Here is a 26,389-nt window from a genome sequence, read left to right as displayed (position 1 = left end):
ACTGGTCCGATAAGCACCCGTAGCCAGTCGAATCCCAGCATGGTGAACAGCGTCAAGGATCCGCAAATAAGACGGCCTCGCTGACCCATATACTGTGCAGCCATAGTCCAGCCGTGAGCGCACGAAAGCTCGATAAAACTGAAGGAGACGCGCCCTGTCCGCTCCCCAAGACCTGTGGCTGAGGCACTTGAGGATGTTCAGTGCCTTCAGCGTTCTGACTTTCAAGTCACGTAGGTGTGGCAACCATGACAACCTGGAGTCAAAAATGAGGCCCAGAAACCGCACTGTGTCTCCAAACTGTAGGACAGTATCCCCCATATGCAAGGCAGGCAACGTAAAAAGACGACGAGAACGATTAAAATGAACACAAACACACTTATCGGCAGAAAACCTAAAACCCGTCTTTGCAGCCCACTCCTCTAACCGCCGCACCGTTAGTTGCAATTGACGGCTCGCGGATGCAACACCAGAGGAGGAACAGAAAACAGCAAAGTCGTCCACAAACAAGGAGCACTGTACTGGACTCCTCACTGTAGACGTTATACTGTTGATTGCTATGGCAAAGAGGGTAACGCTTAAAACACTGCCCTGGGGGACACCGTTCTCTTGCTCAAAGCGATCAGACAGTGTGTTACCAACGCGGGTCCGAAAAAACCGCTGAGACAGGAAAGACCGAATGAAAATAGGGAGGCGGCCACGAAAGCCCCATTGATGCAGTTGTGCAAGAATACAGTGTCTCCAAGTAGTATCATATGCCTTACTGATATCAAAGAAGATACCGATACAGTGATGCTGACGGAGGAAAGCCTGCTGAATAGCCGCCTCGAGGAGGGTCAGGTTGTCGACTGTGGATCGAAATTTTCGGAATCCACACTGAAAGCGGCTAAGGAGCTGTCTGGTCTCTAGCAGCCAGACCAGACGACGGTTAACCATCCGTTCCAGAGTCTTTCCGACACAGCTTGTCAAGGCGATACTACGATAACTACTGGGACATGTGCGGTCCTTTCCTGGTTTGAGGAGAGGGATGAGGATTGCCTCCCTCCACGAGGTTGGGAACACTCCTGTGTGCCATATGAGATTAAAACATTCAAGGAGGATTTCCTTTGACGCCGCTGGCAGATGTCTAAGCATGGAGTACCGGATGCGGTCGCAACCTGGTGCAGTGTCAGAAGTCTCAGTAAGAGCCGACTCAAGTTCCCACATGGAGAAAGGGGAGTTGTAGGCCTCAGAACCGTTCGACCGAAAGTTCAAATTCGCTCTTTCGACAGTCGCACGGTAGCGACGAAACGCTGGATCCTGGGTTGCAGTGGCAGTACTTTGTGCAAAATGCTCTGCCAGCGACTGAGCTATGGCGCTGGGTGTCGTTTGGAGGCATCCCTGGTTCAGGACTGCAGCTATTGGTAAACGGCTGCGTTTACCGGAAATCCTCCGGATGGCTTCCCATACCTTTGTGGAACAAGTGGAACGGTTGATGGAGTCCAGAAACTCCTGCCATGACCTTTTCTTGCTCTCTTTAATGACACGGCGTGCCCTGGCTCTCGCGATACGAAAGGCGGTAAGATTGACCGCTGTTGGGCGGCATTTAAATCGGCGAAGAGCCGCACGCCTGTCACGGATGGCTGAACGGCACTCTTCTGTCCACCAAGGCACAAGGCGCCGCTTACGAGTGCCAGAAGACTGTGGTATGGACAGGTCAGCAGCATGGTGGATCACAAGCGTGATGTGATCCACCCATTCCTGTACGCCGTTGTGGCCGTCAAAGACAGCCAACCGAGTGAACAGTGGCCAGTTAGCCCTGCCAATCATCCACGATGGTGGCCGCTGCTCCAGCAATACACCATCCAGGAGATGAATGCGCATAGGGAAGTGATCGCTGGAATGTAGATCGTCAATGACCTCCCAGTGAACGGAGTCAGTGAGGGTTGGAGAGCAGAAAGATAGGTCAATGGCTGAGAATGACCCTGTAGCACTAGAGAAATGAGTCGGAGTACCTGTGTTGAGGATGCACAACACTTGAGATGTTAGGAGGCTCTCCAAAATTCGACCTCGAGCGCAAATAGAAGCGGAGCCCCACAGGACATGATGGGCATTGAAGTCTCCCAGGAGGAGAAACGGGCGGGGGAGTTGGTCGATAAGGTTTGTGAGAGCCTCTAAGTTCACTGCATCCAGAGGGGGTAAATAAAGGGAGCAAACGGTAAGCCTCCGACCGTAATAAATTGCAACTGCAACTGCCTGCAGGTCAGTATCCAGGGGGAGAGCAGAGAAGTGGTGGTCATTATCGACAAACACGGCGACTCCGCCTTTGGCCCTGTCTCCAGTCAGGTCATCTTTGCGATACAACCTATAGCCCCTGAGTACAGGAGCATCACATTGTTTTAGATGTGTTTCCTGTAAACACAAGCACAGGGGGCGTTGCCGTGCTAGGAGGTGCAGTTCCTCCACATGTGCCCGGAATCCATTCATGTTCCACTGAATAATGGGAGCCATCTATCGGGGCGGGAGTACCTTCAGTCGCACTTTCTGTCGGGGAGGAGAACCCACAACAGGTGGAGGCTCAGTTTTGGGGCGAGACGATTGCCCCAGTCTGGCATCTACCTCCATCGCCTCAGAAGAGGAGTCGAGAGAGACGTCAGAGAGAATGACATCCACATCAGCAGACTGTACAACTTCAGTCTCCTTTAGCGGGCGAGTCTTCACCTTTGGCTTGTGCTTCGATTTTCTGGCCTGAGGTGGCATTGGAGCCAAAACCTCAGAAGCAGTAGGGGGTATAGAAGCGCTAGGCATGGCACAAGACTGGACCTGGGAAGGGGCAGGAAGTTCCATGACGTCAGCTACCACGGCCTGGTCAGAAGGCCGGGGAGGAGCAGCAGGCTTCACAGGAACAGCAGCAGCACATGTACATTGACAAACACAGGTGCTAGTGCTGACAGTAGCAACCTCCGTTTGTGTAGCGGCATCAGTTTTCAAGACTGGCTGTTTCAGAACGGAAGAAAAGGAAGCAGCGAACGTGGGCGGCTGCAGGGACTGGTAAATTTTCTTTGCCTCACCGTACGGGATGCGTTTGGTGGTTTTCAGTTCCTGGATCTTCCGTTCCTCAAGGAAAACTCTACATTCCCTACTCCACACAGGGTGATCCCCAGAGCAATTGACACACTTGGGAGGAGAGGAGCAATCAACTCCCTCATGAGCGGCTTTACCACATTTCCCGCAAGTGGCTTCCCCTTTACAGCCGAGAGTAGTGTGGCCAAAGTGTTGGCATTTAAAACACCGCATGGGATTGGGGTAATAAGGCCGTACACTGAGACGTAGGAAACCTGCCTTCACATGCTCTGGCAATTTGGTGCTGTTAAACGTAAGAATAAATGAGTCAGTTTTTATGAGAGCACCATCCACCCGTTTCATAACGTGTTGCACGTCGACAATTCCTTCCCGGGACCATTCAGACTTCAGTTCGTCTTGGGGGATGTCGACAAGATCTCTGCAAGTCACAACACCCTTGCTGTAGTTCAAGGTGTTGTGAAATTCAGTCTCTATCGCAAACTCCCCAAGAAATTGTGCCTTCTGAAGGTTCTGGACTTGCTGGAAGCTAGATGTTTCAACCAGCAAGGTGCCATTGCGCAAGCGCTTTACAGACTTTAACGTGCCAGCAATACCCTCTAAGCCCTTCTGTATATAAAATGGCGAAACTTTTTCAAAACTCCCATCTTTTCTTTTAATTATGAGAAACACATTCTGAGAAGCAGAATGCGTTCTGTTACTAGTACCTGAATTAGGAGGACTGGCTACACGAGCCCTCTTGTTAGATTGGGTGTTAGAACCTACCAGCGGCCCACCCTTTCCGCTGGGAGGAAAAGAAGAAAAGTTCGAGGGTTCCATCTCGATCCCACGAGCAGCTAGGGAACTAAAGGTCCGCTCAGACAGAGCCCCGCATGCCTGAGTAAGCCTTATACAACTGGGGTGTGGCAGGTGCCCCAGAGGTTGCCCACTTGCGACTGTTCCACCTCAACAGCCATGCATCTCATAGGCGCGGAGCACACCGGAAGATTGAGGTTTTTTTTATAGAGGTTTGTTCCATCCTCGCGATCCGGGCGGTCAAGCCAAGATCCCCATTCCCTGAGACACACAACGTTCCACCGCCGCGCCGCACGGTGGTCGCTGAAGTATGCTCAGAGCTTACGGTGACGGGGCACAGGTGGCGCTTACCAGTCCCCAGCTCAGGAACCCCGGGGTCGCCAAGCCCGTACCCAGCAAATGAATGCTGAGCCCCTGGGGGCCCTGATGTTATGGCCACCAAAAACTGGACAGATATGTTGCACAAGATTCGAGCAACAACCTGTATTTATTCTGATAGGGAACTGGATCTCTTGCAGAAAGTTCATACAGTTCGCATGTCTATAGCGAGCCGTATGTATTATTTAGGCCAAATTTTACCGGTTTCCGATCACCTCGCAGCCAGTATACAAAAAGCTTTCTGTTGGTACGTGCTACGGAGACATATATTTAAAGTCAGCTTTGAAACATTAACCCTACCATCGTCGAGACGGGGACTTGGTCTCAATAGTACCAAACACAAATGCCGGACATTGTTAATTAACCGCATGAAGAAAATTGTCACCCAAGACACATCGAGTTTCACGAGGACCCTCCTCTCAATCTGGAGGCCATGCAGTCTAAGTCCACCTATAAATGAGGCCACGATACCGATCACTTTGCGCCACATCCGACTATATTACAGTGAATTTAGTTACATACGTTCCGCAGACGGCATCCATCCACCGTATACCAACACCAAGATATATAGCTTCCTTACAACCGACGGCAGAACCAACAGAATAACACAAAAATACCCGCAAATCCAGTGGAATACAGTCTGGAGGACTGTCCATAGTCACGTATTGCCTTCAAGGGTCGCATCCGCATGGTACTTAGTTATCAACGACAAGGTGCCCACCAATGAAAAATTGCACAGGATCCACCTAAGCCCCACACCGAACTGCGACTTATGCGGCCATGTGGACACGATGGCCCACCGGATAACCTGTAGTACCGCAGGGCCGATCGTCGTTCATATGCGGAGCAAATTAGCGATCATCGACCGTATTGTACCACAAAATGTGGATCCGGTGGAATTACTCCGACCGCAACAAATACGATATCCCCGCAGGAACACAACGCGGCCATATGGATGTTAGGCCACACCATTGCCTTTATCATCAACAATCGCCGTGCATCACTTGACTACCTCGCGTACTTGGAATATCAACATGCACTGATCATACGACACAGGGATTATGCAGACACGTATGGAAATTTGTTAAAAATTATGGTGATGGGTATGTGAACAACCCTTGGATTGCACGTTTACGCAGAGACCCCCGGCGCCACGGACGAATTTCGCGAGTGACTGCATCAAAGTTATGAGACGACACTTTCGGGTAACACCCTTGGAGAAATTGAAGGAGTGAAAGTGTCAAGATCCGACACGGAAAATGAAATATCCACTTTACGAGAAGACAAACCTTGAAGAAGTCACCACGCGACATTTCCACCGTGGAAGCTAAGAGTCCCGTACTACCACTTTATCCAATTTTTCTTCCTTTGATTTATTGATTTTGAATGCACATTTTTTTTTCCACCCGGTGGAGAGCCGCTTTAATTTCACAAGAATGCATCCTGATCATATGGAACAATAAGGGTTCATTGCTCCAACAAGACAAATGGTAATCCTTTTCTTTATTGGAGAACATTATTTTTCACTTGCACTCGGATGTCCTCACCTTCACGGCACCATTTTATTTCTCTCGGATGGAGTCTTTTAGTTTCAATTGGCAAGGAGCCTTTATTTATGATAAAACCAAGAAACTATATAAAAAAAACAAAAAAAATAACCCAGAGGTTCGTGGATCGAAACCACGCTCTGCTAAAATTATTCTTTTTCTTGGGTGCTTCGAGCTCGATCATTAAGCCTAGGGTGGGCCGATTCAGCGCCAACAGCAAACTCTGTAGGTTCTGAAACGACGACGACGTGGTGTGAAGAATACGAGAAACACTTCCTAAGACGCAGACTTTCTTACGATTCTGCAGCAACTACATTTCTCGATCACAACGTTAATGTCCTTTCGGGCCACACGTGCAACTTTTGCGATATAAAAGTCGCAAAATAATAAAAAAAATACAAAAAAATAAAAAAATAAAAAAGCAGCGTCGACTCCGTGGCGCAACGGTAGCGCGTCTGACTCCAGATCAGAAGGTTGCGTGTTCAAATCATGTCGGGGTCACAATGAAATTTTCGTTTACGAAAGCCATAGGAGAGTATGTCAGTTTAATCAGATACCAAGCGATTACAGAGAACGGACGAACAGAACTTGCTTGAAAAAAGCTACTAGTGCAATTTTCGCATTCTGACATTAAGGTGAAGGCGCCGACTCGCACTTTCTCCAGGAGCGAAGTGTCTAGTATTTTTGATATTTATATCGTTTAACGCTAATATATAACTGAGAGATAATGATTACACGATATTTTGCTCGATTAGACGTCTTCAGCCAGGCAGAGTATAATATTTTCCTTAAGTTATGGGAATAGGAATATCGTGAAAGGGGGTATAGCTCAGTCGACACAGTCAGCCGGCAGCGGCCGGACGCAGGTTGTTTGCGCTCTCGCCTGTGGCGGTCGCTTGCTGTTTGGTAAGTGTGCGCTTTGCTGCGTTGTTGTAGTGTGGAGTGATGAATTGCAATCGATTATAATGGATCAACTTATACGGAAAGACACATTGAAATTGAGTTTTGACCCGAACTATGCACGACCCAAGTCCTTTGAAGTTGGGTTATTTATTGGAGACGTTATGAAAATCACTATTGATGATATGTTTGGCATTCACCTTTCTATCGTCAGCAGTACGGTCTACCTAAAATTGTTGCGACCCGAGAAATGCGAGCAGGTCATTCAATCTTGTGGAGGAGTTTGAAAGTTCAACCATTCTGACGGCAATGTAGGTGCAGTCAGAGTTTCGCTTGCCGGTCTTGGAGTGAGAACTGTTCGAAAATTTGAATTACCCTTTGAATATCCGCTGACCAAATTAATGCCAAATTGAGGGAATATGGAACGGTCATTAGCAATACGGCAGAAAAGTGGTCGAATATGCACATTTTCCCGGTGTTAAACGGTGTCCGGCAGGTGAAGATTGATATGTTGAAGCACATTCCGTCCTACATCACTGTGTGTGGCTACAGAGCCATAGTGATTTATGATGGGCAGCCGAGAACCTGTGCGGGATGTGGTTCCACTGAACATATCCGTGCTCAATGTGTCCAACGGCGCGTAGCGCAAATACCGGCCGGTGAGCGTGAGCAGCAGGGCCCGACGTCTACGTTGCCTATATCATACGTCGCCGTCGCCCGGGCTAACGTTACCTCGGAACCTAGTTTCGATGTTTCGCTAGAGAGTTTGCGCGAAGTGCAGGAAGGCGTCACGCCGATGGATACGAACGACGTACCAACTGTTCCTTCTTCACACACCTCGAAGGGGGGCAATACTCACTCGGAGCAGGGGCAGCAACCGGGCACCGAAAGTATTCCGGCGGGCGTCCCGGTTCGAGAAGACAAGTCCGACGTGGACCGGGTGGAGTCGAACGAGCTGGCTGGCCACCAGCCCCCGCGGTCCCCCAAATCACAGAAGAAACGCCGGCCAGCACATCAAGGGGCAGAAGCCAAGGCGCCAATATTGCGTGAAAAGGCGAACCACGTACGACAGAAACTGACTGAAGTGACTGAACCACCGTCGTCGGCAACCAGCAAAACGACAAAAAAATCCCGGGCGGGCGAATCGGACACTGACCACGGACGATTACCCTCAGGAGACCCTGCGATAACAGATACAATGGATCAGAACCCTGTGCCTGACGCATCCAAGCTATCGGATTGCGGTATGCAAGCGGACAAGTTCGCGTGTGACTGGTCGGATGACGTAGAAGAGGGTGGTCGGGAAGAAGCTTTCGTAAAGGATCGGCGACGTATAGATAGTCCGTTATCAGAAGCTCAAGCTGATGTGTCCCACCAGCAACAAACGGCTACCGCCGGCGTCGGCACAGTGGCTGATGACGTAGACTTCTTTTATATGATGTTCGCCATTAACATCCATAGTCGGCTTATTGTCACCTAGATCTCTGTTCTCATGCCGTCCTTGCAAGCTTACCGAATTGCGACATTGAACATCAATAAGATCAGTAGCCCACTAAACTTAAAAACTCTTCAAGATTTTCTCTATGTCGCTGATACTGATATCATCATGCTGCAGGAAGTGACCAATATTAACTTCGACCGTATCACAGGCTACAATGTCGTCGTTAATCCTGGACATGGCACTGATCCAGGGACCGCGATCATGGCTAAGGAAGGGATAGTGATGTCACATATCGAACGCCTGGCGTCTGGCAGAGGTATAGCGACTACTATCATTACTACTATATTTATCAATCTCTACGCCCCTTCCGGCTCTGGGAGACGACGAGAGAGAGCAGAGTTTTTTAAAGATGACATTGTGCCACTTTTTACACCACCTTCCGAACAACTTATATTCGCTGGTGACATTAACTGTGTCCTCAGTCCCAAAGACCAGACACCGAACTTCAATCCATCCGCCGAGCTTCGCACTCTCATTGAGGAGTTGAATTTAATAGACACATGGGAGCTTAGACACGGTGACAGGCCCGGATTCACATTCGTTACTGGCCACTCAGCTAGCCGCATCGATAGAATCTACGCTTTATCACATATGAGGGAACATGTTTTGCAGGCAGAGCTATGGCCGACTGTCTTTACAGATCATGTGGCATACATATGTACCGTCAATTTAGCCAAACAAGGGACGTACAGGGCAAGGAGACGCTGGAAACTAAATTTAGCGCATTTACCAGAACCCGGGTGTCACACAGTCTTCCGCAATACGTGGGCAGAATGCGAACGAAAGTTTCCCGCGTACGATTCTGCCATTACGTGGTGGGTAAAATGTGCGAAACCCGCCTTAACAAAAGCGATGAAGAATTATTCCAGAGATCGATGTGCCTGGCAGAAGAAAACCCTGGAATTTTACTTTCAGTGTTTAAGAGATTTATATCGAGAAGATGCCACAGTAATAGCAAATCGTATGCATATTAAAAGAATACAGGCTACGATTCTAACCCTCAAACGGAAGCAATTGGAAGGCTGTAAAGTCAGGACACGTCTGCAAAACGCTGTACAGGACGAAACGACATCAATGTATCATGTTATTCGAGAACAGAAAAGGGGGCACAGAAAGATTTTGACAGAACTGCACACTGCGGATAGTCGACTCTTAAACCAACAGCGCGACATACGAGACGAGATTTATAAACATTTCACAGCACAGTTAACGGAACACCCAGTGGATATGGCGGCGCAGCAAGCCCTTCTGGCACGCCGTTTTGCGACACTGAGCACGGCAGAAGCAGACGGCCTCGCTGCAGTCATAACTGAAGATGAAGTAGAGGACGCCATTCGAGGGAGCCCACAGAATAAATCGCCTGGCCCCGACGGATTACCGGCTGAGTTTTATCGAACCTTTCGTCACCATTTAGTTCCAAAGCTGACCTTGGTCTGTAATGATATCTTAAATGCTGGAAGTGATATCTTAAGGGAATACTGTGAGGGCATAGTGGTATTGGTACCCAAAACCCCAGCGGGAAAGACAGTCGACAATCTCCGACCGATTACATTACTTAATACGGATTATAAGATATTCGCGCGGGTCATGATGCAGCGATTCAGTACGGTACTTAGTACTGTCACGGGGGCCTACCAAACGAGAGTTGGGAACACTAGAAACATACAGCAAACGTTAAGTGCATACAGAGATGTCATAGCTACAGCCGCCGCTTGTGACATATGATGCGCTCTAGTCTCGCTAGATTTTGAGAAAGCATTCGATAATGTCAGTCACTCATATCCTCTGTGCGCGATGGCAGCAATGAATTTTCCACGGCAAGTTATTGACACTGTTACACTCCTGCTGCGAAACGGCACATCCAAGATCTGTCTCAACGGACAACTAAGTAAACCTATTCACATCACTAGGTCGGTACGACAAGGTTGCCCGATGTCGATGGCTTTGTTTGCAGTTGCTCTAGAACCCTTGCTGTTCGCCCTGACGCAAGACTTTCCGGGATTACGCATACATGGCCAGAAGTTTGTCTGCCAGGCATTTGCGGATGACGTCAGTTTCGTGGTGACGAAAGATGAAGACTTAGAACGCACTTTTCAGCTGATAACCATTTATGAAGCCGCCTCAGGAGCGAAAGTCAACTGTAAAAAGTCTGGCATTATGGCACTTGGTAGGGGTCTGGAAGTTGGCACTCGCCGATCATTAAAAAGAATGGCAACATTTAAATGTCTTGGCACTGAATACACGCGCAGCATCCGCTGCACGGCTGCTCTTAACTTTAGGAAATTGTTGGCACAAATTCGGGCCGGCATCCGGCAACATTATTTGCGCAATCTCAACGCCATACAAAGAGTGCTTTTAGTCAATACTTACATCGTTTCTAAAGTCAATTATGTTGCGCAAATCCTTCCAATACCAAAGGTCATAGCACAACGAATGCTTGCAGCGCTCGGCCACTTTGTCAGTCGGGGACAAATTTTCAAAGTCCCATTTGAAACCTTGACGCTCCCTTTGGGAAAGGGCGGCCTAAATCTGACTGATGTTTACCACAAAGCGAAAGCATTATATATCAGCAACGTGTATAAACAATGGCAGCGATCACCAAATTCCTTAACGGCCCGCCTTATCCATGAAATTGCACCAGCCAGCATGACGCCTCCTGTCAACGTAAGTCACATCCCGGCCGCATTTTGCCACTTTAGTACTTTTTTCCTCGACTACAGCTATCTTCAAAGCACCATACCTGAGAATTATCGTCACAGGGTCGGAGCACTTTACAACTGCCTGACGGACAGTAAACCGCGAAACAGAATCGAAGTGAAGTATAACGACTGCAATTGGGCAACGATCTGGGACAACATTCATGACGCACACTTACCTTCGCAGGTGCGGTCGACATGGTACATGGCGGTCAGTAGGATCATACCGACAAATTCAAAGCTACACATGATTCACTTGGCAGACTCTCCGAATTGCATTCACTGTACTTTAACCGATACCATCGAACAGCGCTTTCTATGCGACGATGTGAAGGACATCTGGATTCTCTTTGCGCGGAAGCTCTCAAGTATGCTGCGTACTGCACCTAGGATGATTACTCCAGCTGGACTCCTCACTCCCGATGCCGTTCCATACCCCCCCGCAAAACGACGAGCAGTCAATTGGCTACAAGGTCAAACGGTATCCTATATATTATCGGCGCAAGAAAAAACTAAAGAAGACTATTGGCTATACCTAATAACTCAACACCAGCAACTTCAACGAATAGACAAATATAGAGAAAAGTATGCTTCCTTTTTACTCCGAACGTTAACGTAGAGAGATATTCCTCCAGGGCGACGCTACAGTGCGAATATACTGCTGGATGGGACTTTCAGAATTCTGATAGCCGCACTTAGAATTCGGGTTGCGGAGATCGACCGGCCACGAACCTGCAACGGACGGACTAGACGGTGGTGACACTTTGGGGTACGGTGCCTCTGCTGACGACAGCACTACGAGACTGTTCAACGAGAACCCAGTCGAATTTCGCAGAATTGATATTTGACTTTTATTCTTTTCTTCTTTATTTAGGAAGATTCGTTTATTTGCAAAGAAGACATGTTTATGTTACGTTGACTTTCCCATGCAAGAGGAAGAAAAGAGTTGTTCCCTCCTGATGACGAAGACTCCAGCATCCTCACGTTTATTTTCACACATTCCGTCTTCTCTGGAAAGTGATGGGATTCCCACAATCCCGCAGCAGATATAATTTGTTTAATTCCCTCGTCCAATATGGTGGTTTCACCAAATCCCCATATCGATACAGAAGAGAATCACGCTGTTATACGCCTAGTTTTTAATTTCCACAGAGAATTCTTAATGGCGGAGAAGCCGAGCCGATGAAGGCAATTTTGGCGAGCGCGAGGAAGGGCTAGAAGGGGCGGATGGAGGCCCGCAATCTAGAGGGGAAAAAAATAAAAGTCGTAGAGCATTCGACTGCAGATCGAGAGGTCCCCGGTTCAATCCCGGGTGCCCCCTTCATTTTTCAGTATCTCGAAAAAACAAAAGACGATTGTCGCGGTGAGTTGCAAATACATGTTTGAGGTGCACTCCGCACGCCATACCGAAGGCTTTGGAGCAACATTTCAATGGGAGGATCGCAGCCAAGGGTCTTGCAGGTCATCGTCCTCCCGCCATGAGGTCGAACTGTACGAAATCCACTTGCTTGGGGGAAGAATCTTGTACACTGAATTTTATAGAATATGGTGATAGGCAAAAGTTTTCATGTACTGCTGCACGGAGAAACAAAAATTGGAGGAGCTGGGATTTGAACCCAGGACTTTCTGCATGCGAAGCAGACACTCTACCACTGAGTTACACCCCCGCCAGAGCAAGTACATCTGGGACGAGTCTCTCCTGGATCCTACTGTCATTTCTTAGGTTTGAACGGTACAGTAAGTGTTCGAGGAACCTATTCATGACAAGACCTAAGCAGCGTCGACTCCGTGGCGCAACGGTAGCGCGGCTGACTCCAGATCAAAAGGTTGCGTGTTCAAATCACGTCGGGGTCACAATGAAATTTTCGTTTACGAAAGCCAGAGGCGAGTATGTCAGTTTAATCAGATACCAAACGATTACAGAGAACGGACGAACAGGACTTGCTTGAAAAAAAGCTCCTAGTGCAATTTACCCATTCTGACATTAAGGTGAAGGCGCCGACTCGCACTTTCTCCAGGCGCGAAGTGTCTAGTATTTTTGATATTTATATCGTTTAACGCTAATATATAACTGAGAGATAATGATTACACGATATTTTGCTCGATTAGACGTCTTTAGCCAGGCAGAGTATAATACTTTTCCTTAAGTTATGGGAATAGGAAGATCGTGAAAGGGGGGTATAGCTCAGTCGTGCGCAGTCGGCTTTTGGCGGCCGTGGTGTGCGGACCTGCGGCGTGTGCTGTGCGCTGCGGTTTACTGCGCTCCGCTCGGTAAGTCAAAGCGCCTGTTGCAGTAGTTAGCTGCGTTATATGAGACTCTTGATGGATTCATATTAGAAGGAGAGATGGATCAGCCTAATAGAAGAGACACATTGAAATTTGTTTTTGATCAGAAAGGGCAGAGACCGAATTCGTTCGAAATTGAGACATGGTTAGAGGAAGTTGTGAAAATTTCGTTTGAGAATATTATAGATATTCACCTTTCAATTGTGAGTAGCATTATGTATGTCAAGGTTAAAAACATGGAATTGTGTGACAAAATTGTTGAATCTAGTGGCGGAACATTTAAGTTCAAACATCACGATGGCAATGTTAGTGAAGTTCGTGTTACGCATGCTGGCTTTGGATTAAGGACTGTCCGTATCTTTGAGCTACCATTTGAAATCATCGCTGAGCAGATCAATTCCGTGATAGCTCCTTATGGGAGAATAATTAGCAATTTTGCAGAAAAGTGGTGTCCTGCTCACAAGTTCCCCGTCTTGAATGGTATCAGGCAACTGCGAGTTGATTTACATAAGCACATACCCTCATATATAAATGTTTGTGATTATCGGGCTATAGTAATATATGATGGGCAGCCAAGAACCTGCGCGTCTTGCGGCGGTACGGGCCATGTCCGCTCGCAGTGTATACACCGGCGAGTGGCCCAGCTACCTGCGGGAGAAGCAGTGAGACCCCCAGCCATGTCTACATTGAAAACTTATGTAGCGGCAGCCGCTGGACAATTCCATACGCGTGGCGCTCCTGACGCTAATCGGGACGCCACTCTGGGTGATGCAGCTTGCGACAACGACGTGATAATGGAAGTTAGCGACTCGACGGTGACAACACAGCCAAAGAGTCAAGGAAAAGAACCAAATATCTCTGTTCAAATAGAACAAACTCCTGAACCGGTTATAGTCCTTCAGAATAAGCAGTCTCCAGAAAACCACATGGAAACCAACCCATCACTTGCCAGCGAACAGGACCGAACGTAATGGAAAACGATGAAACCTCCCCAAGATTCAGTCCTCCAAGGAAACATAAAAAGAGGAGACTAGCTCATAAGGGCGCTGAACAACTGGCACCGCCTTTGCGAGAAAAAGCAAAGCAGATTAGCAACAAATTGCATGAAAAACAACATAGTAATCTGGTTCTGAGTATGCAGGCACCTGACCCCTTGCAAGCCAAATCAAATACACCATGCCCCATGTCAGCGGACCATTCGTCACACGAGAGGTCGAAGCTGCTAGCAAATTTCGATGCAGACAAGGTTTTCCCTGATACTAGAAATGCAGAAAACGAGACATCGAAAGCTAATCACGACAAAACCTGGGCTGATGAATCGGATGAAATGAATCAAGATGAAGAGTTGAATGAAACTGGAGGAACGGAGCAGACTCCTGCCCCAAGAGATCAACTGAACACGATGGATACATCTTTGCCGGAACATACATGTGGAAAAGGATTTTCCTCCGACAGCACTTCGTATGACGAATATTGACTTCGGTAATGAATAGGACAATATGAACGCAGCACAAGCCTACAAAATCTCTACGTTGAACATTAATAAGATACGCTCCTCTCTGCATTTACAACATCTGCAAGACTTTCTATACACAGCTGACGTTGATATACTACTGTTACAGGAAGTAACAGATATTAAATTAGAAAATATACGTGGATACAACGCCATAATAAACCCCGGTATCGGTGCTGAGCTGGGAACCGCAATTCTCACGAAAGAAGGCCTCCGTGTCACACAAATAGCAAAACTTGAAAACAGCAGAGGGGTTGCAGTGACTGTTAATAATGCCCGCATCATCAACGTTTATGCACCGTCAGGCAACAATAACAGGCGTGCTAGAGCGGATTTTTTAAAAAGTGAAATCGTTCATCTCTTCGGTACACGTCAAGATTATATAATCCTAGCCGGCGATTTTAATTCTGTACTTAGCCCGAAAGACCAGACACCGAATTTCAACAAGTCCTTAGAACTGGAAAGAATAGTCCACCAAATGCAGTTAATCGATACCTGGGAACATACCCATGGCGCACAGCCCGGTTTCACATATTTTACCAGTCACTCAGCAAGCAGGCTAGACAGAATTTACGTCTCGTCCAACCTTAAGAACCATGTACTCCAGTCTGAGGTCTGGCCCACTATGTTTTCTGATCACGCCGCGTACATCACCACAGTAAATTTGGAAAAACAACAGACTTACCGAGGGAGGGGCATATGGAAACTCAACATTACACATCTAAAAGATGAGGAATGTCGCGTAGCATTTACTAATGTGTGACAAGAATGCGAGACACGATTCCCGCTATACAGTTCTGCCATAGCTTGGTGGTTACAATGTGCGAAGCCTAAAATAAGAAGAATGCTAATCGACTACTCACGACAGAAAAGTTTCTGGATTAAAAAGACGACTGAATTTTATTTTAGCTGCCTTAGAGACCTGTACACCTTGGACACACGATTAATGGAGAACTTTAGCCGGATTCAGAAAGTTAAAGCAAAACTTTTAGCACTGAAACGGCGACAATCAGAAGGTTTTAAAGTCAGAGCGAGAATACACAACATTGTAGAAGGGGAAGAAACAGCTATGTACCATGTAATGCGTGAGAATAAGAGAGGAAACAGGAAAATACTGACAGAAGTTAAGTTACCTGATGGGACCAGGCACACAAAACAGCATGAAACTCGAAACGCTATTCATAAATATATATCAGATATGATGTCCACCAAACCTACCGTCGACGAGGCGCGGCGTGATTTTGTTAGAAACGTATCAGGACGAATTAGTACAGAGCAAGAAGAAAATCTCATAGCTGAAATAGAAGAGGACGAATTGAAAGACGCAATAGCACAGAGTCCTAAAAATAAGTCTCCAGGACCTGATGGTATCCCCGTGGAATTCTACCAAGTGTTCTGGCCACAAATGAAAAGCAAGTTGCTATGTATGTACAACGAAATCATGAGTGGCACTGTTGCCGCTCCCAAAGAATTTCCTGCAGGGATCATAGTTCTAATTCCTAAAAACTCACTTAGCAAAGCAATTGAAAACCTTCGCCCAGTAACATTACTCAACAGTGATTACAAAATTATGGCCTGCGTATTAGCAAGAAGAATAAAAATGGTTATTAACTCTGTAACTGGCACGTACCAAACATGTGCAGGCAAAGACAGAAACATATATCAGAATATATGCGAATATAGGGATATAATATCAACCGCAAATATATGCCGAATAAAATGTGCTTTAGTGTCATTAGACTTCGAGCAGGCATTTGACAGAGTAGATCATAAGTATCTCCTTGGTATCATGGAAGTAATGGGATTCCCACCACGATTCGTGAGGATTATTCAACAAATTCTGAACAACAGTGTAGCACGAATCATGATAAACGGACAACTAAGTAGAGAGATTAAATTGACTGGATCCATACGTCAAGGTTGCCCAATGTCAATGGCCCTTTTCGCAATAGCAATAGAACTTCTCCTGGCGACACTCGCGCATCACCTGCAAGGATTGTGTATAAACGGCAAAAAAATAGTGTGCAACGCCTACGCAGATGATTTGGGCGTCCTGGTTATAAATGAAGATGAAGTGGCGAAAGCTCTTCAGATTGTACACACATATGAACTTGCTTCTGGCGCCAAGCTAAATAAAAGGAAGTCAGGCGTTATGAACATTGGCAGAGGAATATGCATGCAAAATCGGGACAATTGACGGAAGTATCCACATTGAAATGTTTGAGTATTGAATTTAGGAGCAACATCCAACACACTATTGCCGTCAATTATAAAAAACTACTTGCAAGCATACGAGCATCTGTACAAGGAAACAGTATGAGGCAACTGGACGAGATACAGAAAACCAAACTAGTAAATGTGTATATAACATCCAAACTTAACTATGTTGTCCAAGCTTTTCCGATGCCATTAGAAACAGCCAGAAGAATTTTATCCGCGATAGGAAGCTTTGTAGGCCAAGGCAACATTTTCAAAGTGAAGTTCAATACACTAACACTCCCAACAAGGAAAGGAGGTTTAAACCTTGCTGATGTCAGTTCCAGGTCACGAGCGTTATGTGTGTGTCGAATGTGCAAGCAATGGAAACAGATGCCCGACAGCTTAACGGCCCACTTGCTGAATGAAATTGCTCCAGCAAGCATGCATCCGCCAATAGATGTGAAGCATATACCAGCTGGTCTTTGTCGCCTAAAACCGTTTCTCGTTGAGTACAGTTATATCTCCTCGAGGCTCTCAGAACAGCAGTTGAAGAGAGTAAAGGACATCTATACATATTTGATGGAAGCTAAGGAAGGAAATTTTATTGAAAGAAAATACCCCAACAACGACTGGTCAGCAATTTGGAGAAATATCCACGATCGGAACTTACCCTCTAAGGTGAAAGCAACTTGGTATAATGCAGTCAACAGGAAAATAGCAACTAATTCCAAATTGCATGCTATACATCTCACAAATTCGCCCTTGTGCGCGTCATGCAACCTTCTTGACACTGAAAAACACCGATTCGTGTGTGAAAGAGTAAGAGACATATGGCATATAGTTAAGCAGAAATTAGCGACCGTTAACAGAACATCTCCAACCGTTTTCACCGCCGCAGATTTTCTGACTCCGGACGCAATGCCATATCCTAATACGAAAAGAAATGCTGTTAACTGGCTAAAAGGGCACACAGTGCACTATATCTTTAAGGCAGAAAATAAAAGCAAAGAAGATTACTGGGTGTATCTAACGACTCAGCACCATTATCTCATGCGGACAAAAGACTACAAAAAAAATTACGCATGCTTCCTAAATAGAATCATGGAATAAAATTATACAGAGAACAATAACAGATTAAGATTGGTACGGAATTCAGAGGTGTCAGCCTTGCACGATTACAGATAACTGGAACCGGAATGTCTTCGATCCTTTCACGAGACATTACAGAAAAGAAATCAAGTCCTTGGCAAGACGCACCAGACTACATCCTCATGAAAAAATTAGACATCAAATTTTATGTATTATATTTTTTTAATCATCTTATGCCATACGCAGAGAAGTTTTAAGTTCTCAAAAACGTTTTTCAAGGGGATGCAAGATTTTCTGTTTTCCTTATGAAGATGAGAGACTTCACGTTTCAGTTTATTTTAATATACTTGTCTTTCTATTTGCAAGAGAAAGATTCATCACCTTAAATTAATATTAAGAAGAAATATTCATTCTCATTTATGTTAGCTAAGGTAATTTAAGCATCCAGCTTACAGAAAAAAATAAGAAGCCGAACTAAAAAATTAAAAAATAAAAAATAAAATAAAATAAAAAGAATACAAAAACAAAAGTGGCCAAGCACTCGCAAAAAGTAAGAAAAATGAAGAGTTGGCATCAAAAACATAAAAAAGTACATAAAATAAAAAAGTAAAAAAAGAAGTTGGCAGAAGGATGGACTCTTAAAAATGAAAAAAAGTCGGTACAAAAAAAAAGTCTTAGAGCATTCGACTGCAGATCGAGAGGTCCCCGGTTCAATCCCGGGTGCCCCCTTCATTTTTCACTATCTCGAAAAAACAAAAGACGATTGTCGCGGTGAGTTGCATATACATGTTTGAGATGCACTCCGCACGCCATACCGAAGGCTTTGGAGCAACATTTCAATGGGAGGATCGCAGCCAAGGGTCTTGCAGGTCATCGTCCTCCCGCCATGAGGTCGAACTGTACGAAATCCACTTGCTTGGGGGAAGAATCTTGTACACTGAATTTTATAGAATATGGTGATAGGCAAAAGTTTTCATGTACTGCTGCACGGAGAAACAAAAATTGGAGGTGGGATTTGAACCCAGGACTTTCTGCATGCGAAGCAGACACTCTACCACTGAGTTACACCCCGGCCAGAGCAAGTACATCTGGGACGAGTCTCTCCTGGATCCTACTGTCATTATTTCTTAGGTTTGAACGGTACAGTAAGTGTTCGAGGAACCTATTCATGACAAGACCTAAGCAGCGTCGACTCCCAAAACACTGGTTAACCGCGTTCATTTAAGATTTGTAACAAATATTCGGTTATCCTGTATGGACATGGAAAATGTGTGCTCTGCAGTAAAATACTTTTCAAGACTTTCAGGAGTCAGTATGTGCACTGCGTGGTCTCTTGAGAGAATCTTCTCTGATGACGTAAACTATGAAGGAGAAAGACACGGAAGGATCGTGCTAAATGAATCTCTAGATTGTTACAGAGTTGGAAGGGCACGATATATTGAAATCAATTGCCTATCAACGTATGTGTCAAGGTCTCACTGCAATATTGTGAAGAAAGGCATAGGATTATACATAATAGATGGTGGGAGCTCAAATGGAACCTACATAAATGGGTCCAGAATTCTTCTTAATCGAGAAATTCCTTTAGAAGCTGGAGATTTGATTGGCTTGGGAGTTCGAGAAATTATAGAGGCTAGTTGTTATATATATGCACTGCGCAAGGAACTCAGTGGTAGTGAAATATTGCTGGAGAAGTGGCTGCCCATCTTGAATGGGAGAAAACTCTGCTTCAAAGGAGTCAGGTCTATGGGAAGCACGTACATTGATCACACAACAGCTTCAGTAAAATCAAGACTCAAAAGTGATACTGTGAGACTTGTTGATGGCAATACCTGCAAGCTCATAGGACAGTTTCATGATGTACATAATTGTCTGCCTGGACAAATTGCATCTAAGTTCAGAAGCGGAATGCCCCGCTTTTGGCACAAAGTTTTAGATATGTGGATTGCCTATGCTGACAGCATTGAAGGTGAGACTCGTTCATCAGTCATAAACCGTGTGGCAGACAACAGCAAAGAGAAAAATAACAATGTACCAGAGAAACTATGTAATGATCAAGGCTCTAATGCTTTGCCTGCTGTGAAAAGCAACAGAGTACTTCGTGCAGGTGACAAGAAAAAATGTGAAAAAATGTGAAAAACGTCCTGTACCGTTCAAACCTAAGAAATAATGACAGTAGGATCCAGGAGAGACTTGTCCCAGATGTACTTGCTCTGGCGGGGGTGTAACTCAGTGGTAGAGTGTCTGCTTCGCATGCAGAAAGTCCTGGGTTCAAATCCCAGCTACTCCAATTTTTGTTTCTCCGTGCAGCAGTACATGAAAACTTTTGCCTATCACCATATTCTATAAAATTCAGTGTACAAGATTCTTCCCCCAAGCAAGTGGATTTCGTACAGTTCGACCTCATGGCGGAAGGACGATGACCTGCCAGACCCTTGGCTGCGATCCTCCCATTGAAATGTTGCTCCAAAGCCTTCGGTATGGCGTGCGGAGTGCATCTCAAACATGTATTTGCAACTCACCGCGACAATCGTCTTTTGGTTTTTCGAGATACTGATACCCGGGATTGCAGTCGAATGCTCTACGACTGAGCTATACCCCCTTTCACGATCTTCCTATTCCCATAACTTAAGGAAAAATATTATACTCTGCCTGGCTAAAGACGTCTAATCGAGCAAAATATCGTGTAATCATTATCTCTCAGTTATACATTAGCGTTAAACGATATAAATATCAAAAATACTAGACACTTCGCGCCTGGAGAAAGTGCGAGTCGGCGCCTTCACCTTAATGTCAGAATGCGAAAATTGCACTAATAGCTTTTTTCGAGCACATTCTGTTCGTCCGTTCTCTGTAATCGTTTGGTATCTGATTAAACTGACATACTCGCCTATGGCTTTCGTAAACGAAAATTTCATTGTGACCCCGACGTGATTTGAACACGCAACCTTCTGATCTGGAATCAGACGCGCTACCGTTGCGCTACGGAGTTTTTTTTTTTTTTTTTTTTGCTTCTTTATTATACTTTAATCAGCAAGATCATACCACTACAACTTGTTTTCTAGAATTTCTTTCTTTTAGAAGACTTAATGACTTTGTTTTAAATAACTAGTTGCTATTGAAAGCAGAGCTTGAACGTATTCCTTAACTCTGCTTGAGAACATGTATTTGTGAAAAACACCTTTCACACAAAACAATTATTTACAAACATTTTATAATACCACTTGTATGGAGTGTCTCTTTGTATCAAAATTTTTCTATATACAGTATATGTTTACAATGCATACAAAATGTGTTCTTCAGCTCTATCCAGGTATATACAGTATTTCGTCACTTTTGTTAAACTTCCTTTACCTATGTGGCCACTGTATATCGCTTTTCATCATTACAACAAGCCTTTTCCTGACCACTACACTTTAGTGTTCATCATCAAAATCTGTTTTAATAACTGCACTTATCACATCCATGGATGTAAAATAATTATATCCCTTAAATTTTTGCATTAATTCGTCGATGTTTTCTCGCCGATCTCTTTCTGGTAACACTACTTTATTTTGTGGGGGTTTTCCGAGAAAATCTGTAAAATCATTGCTCATATCACTTGTTTTCATATTTTCAGTTTTCTTGGTGGTGCACTTATTATTTTCATCATTGGTGGATTCTTTACTATCTTTGCCTAGTACTGAGACTGTAGTATTTGGCTTTAATTTTCCATAATTTATTTTATTACTTGATTGAATTCTATAAAAAACTTCATTCTTACCAACACCATCATTCTTGTTCTCATACATTATGGCATTATAACGATCTTTTTTTTTCACTGATTAGTTTGTTTCTACTATTTGGAACTCTCCTTTCTGAAATTGTAAAATGAATTGGTTTTTCAAATTTATTATCTAGACAGTTGTCTGAGCCAGGTACAGATGGCTGTCGTTCTTTTTTACTTTTCTTTACATTTCTGTCAACTAATTCTTTCTTTTGTTTTGAGTTGACTGCATTTCTTATGTGTTTTGGTGGTACTGTCTCTGGATTGTTCATCTCACATTTTTTCTTGTCACCTGCACGTAGTACTCTGTTGCTTTTCACAGCAGGCAAAGCATTAGAGCCTTGATCATTACATAGTTTCTCTGGTACATTGTTATTTTTCTCTTTGCTGTTGTCTGCCACACGGTTTATGACTGATGAACGAGTCTCACCTTCAATGCTGTCAGCATAGGCAATCCACATATCTAAAACTTTGTGCCAAAAGCGGGGCATTCCGCTTCTGAACTTAGATGCAATTTGTCCAGGCAGACAATTATGTACATCATGAAACTGTCCTATGAGCTTGCAGGTATTGCCATCAACAAGTCTCACAGTATCACTTTTGAGTCTTGATTTTACTGAAGCTGTTGTGTGATCAATGTACGTGCTTCCCATAGACCTGACTCCTCTGAAGCAGTTTCCTCCCATTCAAGATGGGCAGCCACTTCTCCAGCAATATTTCACTACCACTGAGTTCCTTGCGCAGTGCATATATATAACAACTAGCCTCTATAATTTCTCGAACTCCCAAGCCAATCAAATCTCCAGCTTCTAAAGGAATTTCTCGATTAGGAAGAATTCTGGACCCATTTATGTAGGTTCCATTTGAGCTCCCACCATCTATTATGTATAATCCTATGTCTTTCTTCACAATACTGCAGTGAGACCTTGACACATACGTTGATAGGCAATTGATTTCAATATATCGTGCCCTTCCAACTCTGTAACAATCTAGAGATTCAGTTAGCACGATCCTTTCGTGTCTTTCTCCTTCTTAGTTTACGTCATCAGAGAAGATTCTCTCAAGAGACCACACAGTGCACATACTGACTCCTGAAAGTCTTGAAAAGTATTTTACTGCAGAGCACACATTTTCCATGTCCATACAGGATAACCGAACATTTGTTACAAATCTTAAATGAACGCGGTTAACCAGTGTTTTAGGAGTCGACGCTGCTTAGGTCTTGTCATGAATAGGTTCCTCGAACACTTACTGTACCGTTCAAACGTAAGAAATAATGATAGTAGGATCCAGGAGAGACTCGTCCCAGATGTACTTGCTCTGGCGGGGGTGTAACTCAGTGGTAGAGTGTCTGCTTCGCATGCAGAAAGTCCTGGGTTCAAATCCCAGCTACTCCAATTTTTGTTTCTCCGTGCAGCAGTACATGAAAACTTTTGCCTATCACCATATTCTATAAAATTCAGTGTACAAGATTCTTCCCCCAAGCAAGTGGATTTCGTACAGTTCGACCTCATGGCGGGAGGACGATGACCGTAAGTCGCGCTTGAGACACGGTGCTATTCGGACGTGCTGAGAGCGCTGTTAACCGGTGTGTTTACGAGTTGTGATATTTGTGTTGTTTCTTCTTTCTTTTGGAAGTGCAGTGATTATTTATCATTGATTGTGTGGAGTTTCTAACCGTTTTCGTTGCTATTGTTTAGCGGTCTCGACCGCTTGTTAATTTCTGATATGGCCAGGTTATTTCCCAGGAAAAGTACCCTCCGCTTTGAATTTGAAAAGTTAACCCGTCACGTACAACCGACATCGCTGGAGATCCATGACTGGATAGTGGACGTTATTAGTATCAATTCTGAGCAGGTGCACACTGCATATTACGACATGGAGCAGTATTGTTTTTTTGTCAAATTACTGAACTCTGTGTAGCTGGATAAGATACTCCTGAAGCATGGCGGGCGAGTTGAATTCCGACATCGGGATAACTCTGTAAGTACCGTCACCGTTACTAATGCCGACGTAGAATATAATAATGTACGTATCTTTAATCTGCCCCGGAAAGGTGAAAATTGTTATCTGAAAGATGTGTTAAGCAAGTATGAGGATGTCAAACAGATTCGAAATGAACGCTGGTCTAGCCAGCATCGTTTGCAATGTTTCAGTGGTGTTAGGTCAGTAGACATGCATGTCAAAGTCAATATTCCTTCCCATAGCATGGTTTGCGACTACAGGGTTCAAGTTGCGACACGTCATAGTTTGACCAGTGTACGTATCTGCAATGAGAGTGGCCACATGCGTCAAGATTGTCCCAAACGGGTTTTCGTCTTAAAAAATTCCTTACAGCAACGGAAACGGCTAACGCTCGCGGAGATTATTACCGATAATCAAGCGGCAGAAAGTGCTACAGCCGGTGGTGTATCTGCGTTGCATGAACCGGAAGTCGTGCGCATGGAGGAATTTCCAACCCTGCCTCGGAAAAGTACGGACGAACCGACACTTGCGACCGGAGACACTGCTACCAACAAACGACGTAGGACTTGTGACGGTAGTAGTTCTGAGGACGAAGCCCACAGTACACCAGAATCAAAGAGACAAGAATCGCAGGAACGTAGATCTGATACTAAGTTCTTATAAGGTTCCGTTCTAGTAGACGATTTTTCCTCTGGCATGTCACATAATGACCCTTCAGCTGCTGTCGCGGCGTCGCAGGGGACGGATAGTCTGCCCTCCAACCAACCACAGCGACAGGTTTCGATGGACCGACCGACAAGTGAACAGCAGGTCGCTGCAGGGGTTCACCACAGCGTAGACAGTTGTGATAGTAAACAGACCCCGCCACTGGCTCAGGATGCCGAACAGCCAACGGCGGCGGCTCGCCACACGGCAACACAACAGCATGTTGTCATAACACGGAACGCGAACATAAACAGCAGTCGGCGACGGAAAATGTCAACAAACAACTTCAGGTGGAGTTTGATAACAAACGTGTTGATAGCGAAAATACTTCCGCAGCTGGGCTGCTGCCGGAGGACACGCCGCGAGTGATTCCGGCAGTAGTGTCCGGACCGTTGTCGGCCGTTGACATTCCCCACGACCCACCCACGCCGCCGTCTGCAGAGATGGTTCATAGTGGGCGCCGCAGGAACAGAATCCAACCAAATGTGAACGTTGTCTGTAAGAAAACTAAGAATAAAGATGCCGGGGGCAAACAACGTGCATGACTTGGCTTTCCAACCGGATAACCAAATGGAATGACATGACGATCCGACCGATGGCGATGCTTAATTCCTCCCCCTTCCTGCATAGGTCTCAGTATGTCACAGGCATATAAAATAACGACATTAAATATTAACAAGATCCGATCTGACGTCAAGGTGCGTGCTCTACAACAATATCTTTACGAGTCGGATACAGACATCGCCCTTTTACAAGAGGTGGCCTTGCAGCAAATAAACCTTGCCGGTTTTGTTGCAATAATCAGTTCTTCCCCAGAAACGAACGTGGGGACAGCCGTCCTAATTAGGGAAGGTATTCCAGTTGCCCACATAGAAAGGTTTGAATCCGGTCGAGGACTGAGTGTCAATATTTTTGGCGTTACTGTTATTAATTTGTACGCGCCTTCCGAGAGTACTCGTAGAGCTGACAGAGCACGTTTTTATAAGGAAGATATCATTTATTTACTGCGGAACAATCCTCCGCTGCTAATCATTGGAGGTGATTTTAATTGTGTATTGTCCAGAAAAGATCAGACACCGCATTTTAATTATTCACCTGAGTTAAACTCCAGGACACCTAGGAAGCTCGGTACCCAACTTTAGTGAGGTACACACACATCGTTGGAAATTCCTGTAGCAGGATCGACAGGATTTATGTGTCTGATAATTTAGCAACTAACTTATTAAATGTAGAAACTATTCCTACCAGCTTCTCAGACCACAGTGGCGTGGTTGCGTGCATCAATTTACAACAACAACCCACGCGCTGGTTTAAAAATCAGTGGCATCTTAATCTTTCATTATTAACCGACTCAGATCTGGAGGAGGCCGTAAGGCGTACTTGGGACCAGTGCCTCCGCATTATTTATGCCTTCCCTAGCATTATAGCATGGTGGACCTATAAAGCGAAGCCCAAACTGCGCAGGGTTCTTACGTCCTTTGGTATTGAACGGGCTACTGGAATTTGCAGGACAATGGAATTTTATTACTCCGTATTACGATATTTGTATGACAGAGCGGATGCCACTTCTACTAGAATAGAGGAAATTCAGAGGATCAAAGCTAAATTAATCAGTCTGAAACTGGAGCAGTTAGAAGGACTTAAGGTTCGATCCAAAGTTAAATCTGTACGCGCAGACGAAACGGTGGCCTTGTATCACCTTGTCAAACACGCGAAGCGTAGAAGGAGGGCTTTCATTGATGAACTTGATATCGCGTTGATTTGTGACTGTCGTGCCATCTTCGAGTTTGTCAGAGAACTTTACAGCTACTTTGTCAGGACTTATACATCAAACGCTCCCCATGCAGACAGCGCTTCTCAACTCCTTGATGTTCTTACTTGCAAACGGTCGCCTTTTATAGGGATATTATTGCGCTAGCTGACGCCGGCAACGTAAGATGTGGTCTGCTCTTTCTCGATTTTTTTAAGGCATTTGATCTTGTCAATCACACG

General features: G+C 45.2%; 6 non-coding genes across 6 annotated transcripts; 4 read left to right on the top strand and 2 right to left on the bottom strand.

Annotated features, from left to right (window-relative positions):
* The first annotated feature begins 6,206 nt into the window (after nt 1-6,206).
* Nucleotides 6,207-6,278, top strand: Trnaw-cca (transfer RNA tryptophan (anticodon CCA)). Its single transcript has one exon. It is a non-coding gene; the product is annotated as a tRNA-Trp (tRNA).
* A 6,191-nt stretch (nt 6,279-12,469) lies between these two features.
* On the bottom strand, nt 12,470-12,541 carry Trnaa-cgc (transfer RNA alanine (anticodon CGC)). Its single transcript has one exon. It is a non-coding gene; the product is annotated as a tRNA-Ala (tRNA).
* A 115-nt stretch (nt 12,542-12,656) lies between these two features.
* Trnaw-cca (transfer RNA tryptophan (anticodon CCA)) lies at nt 12,657-12,728 on the top strand. Its single transcript has one exon. It is a non-coding gene; the product is annotated as a tRNA-Trp (tRNA).
* A 7,451-nt stretch (nt 12,729-20,179) lies between these two features.
* Nucleotides 20,180-20,251, top strand: Trnaa-cgc (transfer RNA alanine (anticodon CGC)). Its single transcript has one exon. It is a non-coding gene; the product is annotated as a tRNA-Ala (tRNA).
* Nucleotides 20,252-20,881: 630 nt separating this feature from the next.
* On the bottom strand, nt 20,882-20,953 carry Trnaw-cca (transfer RNA tryptophan (anticodon CCA)). The gene has a single exon. It is a non-coding gene; the product is annotated as a tRNA-Trp (tRNA).
* Nucleotides 20,954-23,052: 2,099 nt separating this feature from the next.
* Trnaa-cgc (transfer RNA alanine (anticodon CGC)) lies at nt 23,053-23,124 on the top strand. The gene has a single exon. It is a non-coding gene; the product is annotated as a tRNA-Ala (tRNA).
* The last annotated feature ends 3,265 nt before the right edge of the window (nt 23,125-26,389 follow it).

The sequence above is a fragment of the Schistocerca cancellata genome, chromosome 3 (assembly GCF_023864275.1).
Source record: "Schistocerca cancellata isolate TAMUIC-IGC-003103 chromosome 3, iqSchCanc2.1, whole genome shotgun sequence".
Classification (NCBI taxonomy): Eukaryota; Metazoa; Arthropoda; class Insecta; order Orthoptera; family Acrididae; genus Schistocerca; species Schistocerca cancellata.
The sequence above is the reverse complement of the archived record's forward strand: the minus strand, read 5'-3'. Positions and strand labels throughout refer to the sequence as shown.